This window comes from Rutidosis leptorrhynchoides, chromosome 2 (assembly GCF_046630445.1).
Source record: "Rutidosis leptorrhynchoides isolate AG116_Rl617_1_P2 chromosome 2, CSIRO_AGI_Rlap_v1, whole genome shotgun sequence".
Taxonomy (NCBI): domain Eukaryota; kingdom Viridiplantae; phylum Streptophyta; class Magnoliopsida; order Asterales; family Asteraceae; genus Rutidosis; species Rutidosis leptorrhynchoides.
The window spans coordinates 270,196,011-270,206,393 of record NC_092334.1 but is presented as its reverse complement, the minus strand read 5'-3'; positions in this window follow the sequence as shown (position 1 = coordinate 270,206,393).

The following is a 10,383-nucleotide window of genomic DNA, read 5'->3' as shown; positions in this document are numbered from 1 at the left end:
TTTTTGAGTTATAAAGTTGTTAATTAGTGTCTATGGCTCATTGTGATGTCGTGTATGTAATTTGTATGCTCGATTCGTTGTTTTTGGTGTAACTAGTTCAATATGAAAATTGCTTGCTAAATCCTTGATTTTGGATAATCAAATGTTGTTAGATTGTTAAAGTGCATGTTTTAAAAGTGTTACTAGTATCATTAGCTTCGTTTTGATGTGTAGGTTGATTAAGAAAACTTCAAAAACATGATTATTGATTTTGAGATGTTTGACTAGGGTTTGATAGTTCTTGACATGAATTTTTGGATGCTTGAATGCCATGAAATGTAAATTGTTAGTGTTTAGTAGTAATGTATGCTTCATTACCTTCAAAACGGCATATCACATGTGTGAATTGGATTCCCGAAACTTAAAATGCATTTGATGAACTTGAAACTTTGAAAATGGATTCTTAATGATCACTTGACGGAAAATCGGTTATTGAAATTGATGTTTTTGTTTGATGAAACGTGTTTAGTTGTTTTCCTTGTCAAATTACCTTTCCAACGATATATAGTATGCATTTTGGATGTTTTCGGTTCATAAAATATGTTAATTTGAGTTTTGGTTCGTGACTTGGACCATTTTTCTGCAAACTGCATGTTTCCCAGGTATTGCGTGCCGCGCATATACCCGCGCGCCGCGCAGAATTAGAAATCCCAGATGTTTGCCTTCGTGGTTAAGTTCTGACCAGGATTTACACTTGGGTGCGCGCCGCGCAACCCATTGCGCGCCGCGCATACTGCCCAGCTCATTTTGTCTTTGTTTTTCATGTCACAAAAATGTTTTCCGCTTTACTATAACCCCGTTTACCATGAAACTTGACTATTATGCTCGTATATGACTTCTCATCATGAGAAAATTGTCGGACACCCGACCCGACCCCGTTGACCTTGACTTTGACCAAGTTTGACTTTTAGTCAAACTTAACCAAACAATTATACGATCGTTCTAACATGCTTAGTTACTTGTATCGTGCATGAAACTTGACTAATTGATTCACATGCTACATAATCGAGTCGTAACGAGCCATAGGACTAATTGAACATCTTTGACCGTTTGTGTTTACCGTTATTGATATAACCTATATGTTTAGGTCAAGACTAGCCTTGTCTTTGCACGCGTTTACTTGTTGAAGTACTTTTATAAATCTCGCACTCAAGGTGAGATCATAGTCCCACTTTTACTCTTTTTGAACTTATATTGGGATGAGAAAACATAAACGATTCTTTTGAACTAAGTGAACACAAGAACGGGAAAACAAACATTCTACATACGAGTTTAAAACAAAAATCCTCAATTCGATTATCATTAGTTACACTTGCCGGGTGTAAGCGAGAACTTATGTTATATGGCCATATGCGTTGACAACCCTCATCTTTGACGGTTCGCTACCGTCTACGGATGAAATATATTTTCGAGAATCAGTGTTTGTTCTAGCACTAAGTGATGGGGTATACAATGGAAGGAATGTTAAGCTTTGATAATTGGGTGCTCGTGAAACAAACTTTTGGAATGTATTACTATTATTTCATTGATGCAAATCTTGTGGTTCACTTGTACTTACTTACTTAAACCTATGATTTCACCAACGTTTTCGTTGACAGATTTCTATGTTTTTCTCAGGTCTTGCACGATATGTGAAACATGCTTCCGCTTACTATTTGATACTTCCATCCGATGTCGAGTATACATGCATTTCATGGAGCGTCTTTTGACTTTACTTTAAACCGTGTCGCCTAGATTTCAATCGTACTTATAACGTTGTAACTTAACTTTTGGTTGAACAATTCTTGTAAACTTTGAAACAATCTTTATTTTGAAATGAAGGTGACATATTTTGGTCAAACATTATCTTAAAGACTTATAATCAGGTAATGGGACCCACGTAGCCGACGCCGTCACTTGACGATTTGTCGGGGTCGCTACAAGTGGTATCAGAGCCTTGGTTGTAGGGATTTAGAGTTCATTTGTGTCCACCCCGAGTCATAGGGTACATAGGTGAATCTAGACTACAACCGGCATATAGACTGAAGTAGGAATTATTTGACTAATTGTGCATTTATACTCGAACTCTTCTATCATATCTAACTCGTATTCGATCTTGATCTTACGTTGATAAATTTTGTTGATGCGCCACCTTGACTTTATGAAGTAATGTTAAATGCACATGAGAATCAGGGTAATATAATTTCCGGGATTATATTACGGTGATTCACATGGACGTTCCGACATTATGACGTAAAGAATTTAAGGCGAGTCAAGGAAAAATTTCCTCTCTATCCTATTTCCATACTCCGGTTAGTATTGTTGAAAATACTAACCAACGATATTCTTGTCTCATGAAGGAACAATGGCTCACCAAGGTCAACACAATACTCCTCTCGAAACTCTAGAACAAGCTCTTCAACGAATGATAACCACCGCCGTGGGTACGGCCGTGGCCGATCACTTTTCTAACAACAACAATCATGGAGCCGGTAATTCAATCGAAGGTTGCTCCTACAAGAACTTCATGAAGTACAATCCTCCCACTTTCGATGGAACCGGAGGACCGGTTACTCTCACCCGATGGTTTGAACAAATGGAGACCGTTTTTAACACAAGCGGTTGTCGAGACCAAGATAAGGTCAAGTTTTCCACCCTCACCTTCACCGGCATTGCTCTCTCGTGGTGGAACACGTATGTACAATTGGTGGGAAGCGATGAAGCCCACACACTCTCTTGGACCGAATTAAGAGAAAGAATGATCACCGAATACTTCCCGCGCGACGAGACTCGAAGGCTCGAACAGGGTCTAAGGAATTTAAAAACGGTCGGAAATGACCTCGAAGCTTATAATCAACGGTTTACCGAACTAGTCTCGATGTGTCCAAATCTCATGACTCCCGAATCCCTAAGAGTCGAACTTTACATGGATGGCCTCCCTAAGAGCATTCAACACAAGGTAATGACATCTCAACCCACTAACCTACAAGAGGCTTTAACAATGGCCCGCCAAGCCTTAGAAACGGTGAATGAAATGGAAGCACCGGCACCAATGGTCGAGAACCACCCGAGTAACAACAAAAGAACATGGGAAGCCTCTCAATCAAGCAACCACAACAATAACAACAACCCCGCCAAGAAGCCTTTTACCTCCAACGACAAGAAAAGCTATGCCGGAAAACTACCTTTTTGTAACGAATGCCACAAGCATCACTTTGAAGGATGTGGCAGGTTTCACCACCGGCGCCAAGGACCCGTCGCTCAAAAGATGCCCAACGCACACAGAACGGGTGCTTGCTTCGAATGTGGCCAACTGGGTCATTTTAGGAATGTGTGCCCAAATAAGAAAATCAACCCCAACGCACGCCGTTGAACCTTCAACATCGACACCTAGGATGCCCGGAACGACGATGGACTAGTAACGGGTACGTTTCTTCACAACAAACCGTATACTTCATACTTATTCGATTTCATTACCGTTAGACGTTTTATAACCAAGTCTTTGACTCGTGCTCTTTGCACTCCACTTTTTCCCTAGACACTACTTAGGCAATTTAAGTGACCAACGGAATATATTGTGTGCCTATAAATTTTATCAGAGGATATACGTTAAGAATTATGACTTGACACCTATAGAACTAAGGAGCTCAAAACCTATTCGTTAAGGAGAAAATTTTTTTTTTTTTTTTCTCTTTCTTTCCTACAATTATGTATGGATTTTTGTGAACTAAATAATTTTCGGTTGGAAACCGATACCCACTTCCTCGTATCCATGACCTCATGATTATTTGCGTGAAACTCGTGTGTATTCCAAATCGACCTCCGTTCCGGTTATCACCAATTGGGGGTTAAGGGAGACGATGTCTCCTAAGCCATTTCCGAACTCACAACGTTAGTTGTAAATCTCTCTTAGTACCGTTTGATTTATTTAGGACTCCGTCCGTATTCATGAACCTCCTAAACCACGTATGCAACTTATCTAGACAAATCTGTTATCGTATTTATAGATGACATCTTAACTTATTTAAGTAAAGAAGGAAAACGAACAACATCACCATCTTACGCTCGAACTTTTGAGAAAAGAGCAACTTTATACCAAATTCTCCGAGTGAGAATTTCTGTTGAACGAAGTCCAATTTTCTAGACCATGATGTTAATGGTCAAGGCATTACAATCAATCTCGAAATCAAGCCACATGTAATCAGGAAACTCTCCCAACTCAGACTTGTATTTGTAAAATCTTAGATCTCGTCTATTTTTACCGAAGATTCATTTCTGACTTTTCTCGTGTTACACGACTTTTAAACTCGTTAACTCACTAAGGAAAACTTTAAACCTCTTCATGTCTGAGCCTTGAACGTGATTCTTCACACCAACCTTCCTAGCTAAATTCGTATAGCACTAGATGGAACTCAAACATGGAAATATTTCTACTTGAACGCCGAAAGGCATACTCTCTCGTCTCAAAAATCAACATAACTAAAATTCGTTATTTTGCACGAAGAATTCGAATACTAAATTGTGGATCCGATCAATTTTCTCGTCATCCCGTACCACACTACCTACCTCTGTTATTTCACCGTCACCGTCTAATATTACTGGAATTTAAGATAACACACAATCCAACGATACTTCACTCTTCTTTGACTTAACGCCCTTGCGTCACTGATAATCGTCCAACCATTATTCAACCCCGAACTATACAATTACGTGTACTATCTCGTTTCTCTTTCAGACTTCATTTTTTTTTTTTTGGACAACTAGAGGCACGTTATGGCAACCTCGAGATGTAAGCTCATCCTATTCTAAGTCCTCGTTTCACTCCTATCTTTATCGCTCGCACTTCCGTTTAAGGGAACTCCTTGTAACATTTCTCCATGGATAGAGAAATTCATCATATTACATTAGTATTCGCCACGAGGGTGAATAGTCCTAACGAACATTTTTCGAACCCTAACTGACTTGTTCAAACGTATCTTAATAGATTCTATTCCAACACGGTGTATCTTTGTCAATTATTCCGTATCGAAATACTCGTTTCACTTCTAGTTTTACAAGAAACCTTGGAGACCCGCTTAGACATGAGTACCGCGTACCACCCACAAACAGACGAACCGAACAAACGAACGATTTACGTCTTCGAAAGACATGTTTCAAACTTGCATGGTCGCTTTTAGTAGATCCCTCTTACAACAGTAGTTACCACTCGTGTGTTCACACGCACTTTCCGAAACCCTATATGACCGCTAATGTCATACCCCTGTTCATTTAACCAAAGCATCAACCACCGAAATCTGAACTCCATCAAGAAACAACAATTGAAATCATTCAAATCCGAGGAGGGCTCGAGACGATCCGTAGTCGCCAAAAGAGTTATACCAAACTTAGATGAAAACCTCACAAATCCCAGTGTGTAACCGCGTAATATTGAGAAACCGCACCTTGGAAAGGTGTAATCCATTTTGGGAAATCGAGAAAGGCTATAGCCGCAATATTGAACCTTTTGAAACCTTGGGGCGTATTGGAACCGCTTCCTACCGTTTAGAACTTCCGACTCAATTAAGTTTCCGTTTACCTTACATTTCGTGTAACAAACATAGAAACGTGTCCTGCGGAACAGGAACGTGCAATTCTTCTAAATGCACCAACTATTGAAGACAAACTTCTCTTCATAGGAAAACCAGTTGAAACCGGGGATCGTAAAAATCCAAATTCATGAGAACACTCAAGGACGTACCTTCACTTATTCATAGCATTGACATCTCCGGTCTCGAGTGAGAGGTATCGATTATTACTTCCAACTAAATTTCGGGACGAAATTTCTTTTGAGGTGTGGATAATGTAACATCCCGCGTTTTTCCGTTAAATTTATTTTAACACCGTCTTTTTTTTTTTTTTTTTATATAATATCTTTCGTTATTCAAATTTGTACCTTTCGTTAACTAACGTTCATAATATTCTCGTTATCTAATTATAAAGTCATCCGTTACTCGAACGTTTTTAAAATATTCGTTGGGTTAATTCCCGCACCCGCTTTGAAACTCGAGGGACCGAGATTGCCAAATGGGCAAACTAGTTGACTAGGTCAACTAGTCAACCCCCTTACCACATCCATTCATTTCATCTCCACCTCCCACCTTCATCCTCCTCTTTCTCTCTACTTCCCATTTTTGAACTCAAAACCCTCAAACATAAAATCATCATCTAAATCCGATTGGAGAAGCAAACATCAAAACAAAATACATATTTGGAATCCTCTCTTCATCCTCTTCAATTTGATACCAACTTCATCTCATTTGGGTAACTTTCTAAAATCCCTAATTTTATGTGTTCTTGAGATTTTTGAGTTATAAAGTTGTTAATTAGTGTCTATGGCTCATTGTGATGTCGTGTATGTAATTTGTATGCTCGATTCGTTGTTTTTGGTGTAACTAGTTCAATATGAAAATTGCTTGCTAAATCCTTGATTTTGGATAATCAAATGTTGTTAGATTGTTAAAGTGCATGTTTTAAAAGTGTTACTAGTATCATTAGCTTCGTTTTGATGTGTAGGTTGATTAAGAAAACTTCAAAAACATGATTATTGATTTTGAGATGTTTGACTAGGGTTTGATAGTTCTTGACATGAATTTTTGGATGCTTGAATGCCATGAAATGTAAATTGTTAGTGTTTAGTAGTAATGTATGCTTCATTACCTTCAAAACGGCATATCACATGTGTGAATTGGATTCCCGAAACTTAAAATGCATTTGATGAACTTGAAACTTTGAAAATGGATTCTTAATGATCACTTGACGGAAAATCGGTTATTGAAATTGATGTTTTTGTTTGATGAAACGTGTTTAGTTGTTTTCCTTGTCAAATTACCTTTCCAACGATATATAGTATGCATTTTGGATGTTTTCGGTTCATAAAATATGTTAATTTGAGTTTTGGTTCGTGACTTGGACCATTTTTCTGCAAACTGCATGTTTCCCAGGTATTGCGCGCCGCGCATATACCCGCGCGCCGCGCAGAATTAGAAATCCCAGATGTTTGCCTTCGTGGTTAAGTTCTGACCAGGATTTACACTTGGGTGCGCGCCGCGCAACCCATTGCGCGCCGCGCATACTGCCCAGCTCATTTTGTCTTTGTTTTTCATGTCACAAAAATGTTTCCCGCTTTACTATAACCCCGTTTACCATGAAACTTGACTATTATGCTCGTATATGACTTCTCATCATGAGAAAATTGTCGGACACCCGACCCGACCCAGTTGACCTTGACTTTGACCAAGTTTGACTTTTAGTCAAACTTAACCAAACAATTATACGATCGTTCTAACATGCTTAGTTACTTGTATCGTGCATGAAACTTGACTAATTGATTCACATGCTACATAATCGAGTCGTAACGAGCCATAGGACTAATTGAACATCTTTGACCGTTTGTGTTTACCGTTATTGATATAACCTATATGTTTAGGTCAAGACTAGCCTTGTCTTTGCACGCGTTTACTTGTTGAAGTACTTTTATAACTCTCGCACTCAAGGTGAGATCATAGTCCCACTTTTACTCTTTTTGAACTTATATTGGGATGAGAAAACATAAACGATTCTTTTGAACTAAGTGAACACAAGAACGGGAAAACAAACATTCTACATACGAGTTTAGAACAAAAATCCTCAATTCGATTATCATTAGTTACACTTGCCGGGTGTAAGCGAGAACTTATGTTATATGGCCATATGGGTTGACAACCCTCATCTTTGACGGTTCGCTACCGTCTACGGATGAAATATATTTTCGAGAATCAGTGTTTGTTCTAGCACTAAGTGATGGGGTATACAATGGAAGGAATGTTAAGCTTTGATAATTGGGTGCTCGTGAAACAAACTTTTGGAATGTATTACTATTATTTCATTGATGCAAATCTTGTGGTTCACTTGTACTTACTTACTTAAACCTATGATTTCACCAACGTTTTCGTTGACAGATTTCTATGTTTTTCTCAGGTCTTGCACGATATGTGAAACATGCTTCCGCTTACTATTTGATACTTGCATCCGATGTCGAGTATACATGCATTTCATGGAGCGTCTTTTGACTTTACTTTAAACCGTGTCGCCTAGATTTCAATCGTACTTATAACGTTGTAACTTAACTTTTGGTTGAACAATTCTAGTAAACTTTGAAACAATCTTTATTTTGAAATGAAGGCGACATATTTTGGTCAAACGTTATCTTAAAGACTTATAATCAGGTAATGGGACCCACGTAGCCGACGTCGTCACTTGACGATTTGTCGGGGTCGCTACACAAATGCACAGCGAAAGATTTCTTTCATACCTGAGAATAAACAAGCTTTCAAGTTTTAACCAAAAGGTTGGTGAGTTCATTAGTTTAACATAAATAATCATTTCCATCATTGTAATAGATCACAAGATTTTCATTTTCAGTTCTCATAAATATACGTCTCATGCATAGAGACAAAAATCATTCATATGGATTGAACACCTGGTAACCGACATTAACAAGATGCATATAATAATATCCCCTATCATTCCGGGAAATCCTTCGGACATGATAAAAACGAATTCGAAGTACTAAAGCATCCGCTACTTTGGATGGGGTTCGTTAGGCCCAATAGATCTATCTTTAGGATTCGCGTCAAATAGTAGACTGGTTTACTAATTCTTAGGTTACCAAGCAAAAGGGGCATATTCGGCTTCGATCATTCAACCATAAAATGTAGTTTCGATTACTTGTGTCTATTTCGTAAAACAGTTATAAAAGCATCACATGTATTCTCAGTCCCAAAAATATATATAGCAAAAGCATTTAAAAAGGGAGCAAATGAAACTCACCTAATGTATTTTGTAGTAAAAATACATATAACTATATTGAACAATGCAGGGTTGGCCTCGGATTCACGAACCTATATCATTTGTATATTTATTGAAACATATACTTGTAGTTGAACAAAGATATATATATTATTATTAGTGATACAATTTTTATATTAATAACTTATATTCATTTTATATAAAAATATTAAGTTTCGTTATGTTATATGTAATAAATATATTTATATATTTATATATATATTATTTGTTAGTTAAAACGGTACTTTAATAATACTAAAGTAATATTTGAAATAATAATAGTGTTAATACTAATATTAATAAAAATGATAATATTATTTATAGTTCTATTAATAACTATATTAATGGTAGTTTTCAATAATCAATCTCATAATAATGATAATATCAGTAGTTTTTAATAGAATGAATAATTTAAAAATAATGGTAGTGAAAATAATAATTTTTGACATTAGTACATAATACTTAATAATAATAACTATAATAATCTTATTATTAATGGTAATCTTAGTAATAATAATTTTATTAATAATAGTAATAATAAAAATGATTCTACAATGATACTAATACTAATATTAATCCTAATAATAATAGTTTGTATTATTTTTATAATAACAATTATAATAATAGGCCTAATCATAATAATACTTATATCAACATTAATAATACATAAAGATGTTACTTAATAACAAAATGATAATTAATCATAGTATTTATGTTTACATAACAATAATGATAATACTTATATTAGTTGTTAATAAATATAATAATAATAATGATAATGATAACTAATACTTAAATGACAAAATTCATAATAATAGATACATTAATAATGTTAATAATAATAATAATCCTAAACATGTTATTAATAATAATACATATAACTATGTTAATAATAATAGTTCTAATAATAGTGATATTAATAATAATAGTTCTAATACTTGTAACTATGTTATCAATACTAATTATAATACTTTTAATAATTATAATACTAGTAGTATTAACAATAACTAACAATATCAATAATAATATTAACAACAACAACAACAACAACAATAATAATAATAATAATAATAATAATAATAATAATAATAATAATAATAATAATAATAATAATAATAATAATAACAATAATAATAATAATAATAATAATAATAATAATAATAATAATAATAATAATAATAATAATAATAATAATAATAATAATAATAATAATAATAATAATAATAATAATAATAATAATAATAATAATAATAATATTAAATTGTATCTTAGAAACAAAAAGAGATAAAATGCCTGGGACGGGACTCAAACCCGCAACCTCTCACACACCCGGACCTCCCTTAAACCATTGATCCAATTTCGTTTTTCTGAGATTAAACCCCACCTTTATTTATTTATCCCGACTTTATTTTCTGTTCTTTTTTCCCTTCTTCTACGAATACCCAATTGACTGAATCCTCTCCTATAACTTTAATTTATATTTTCGATTTAGACTTGTAA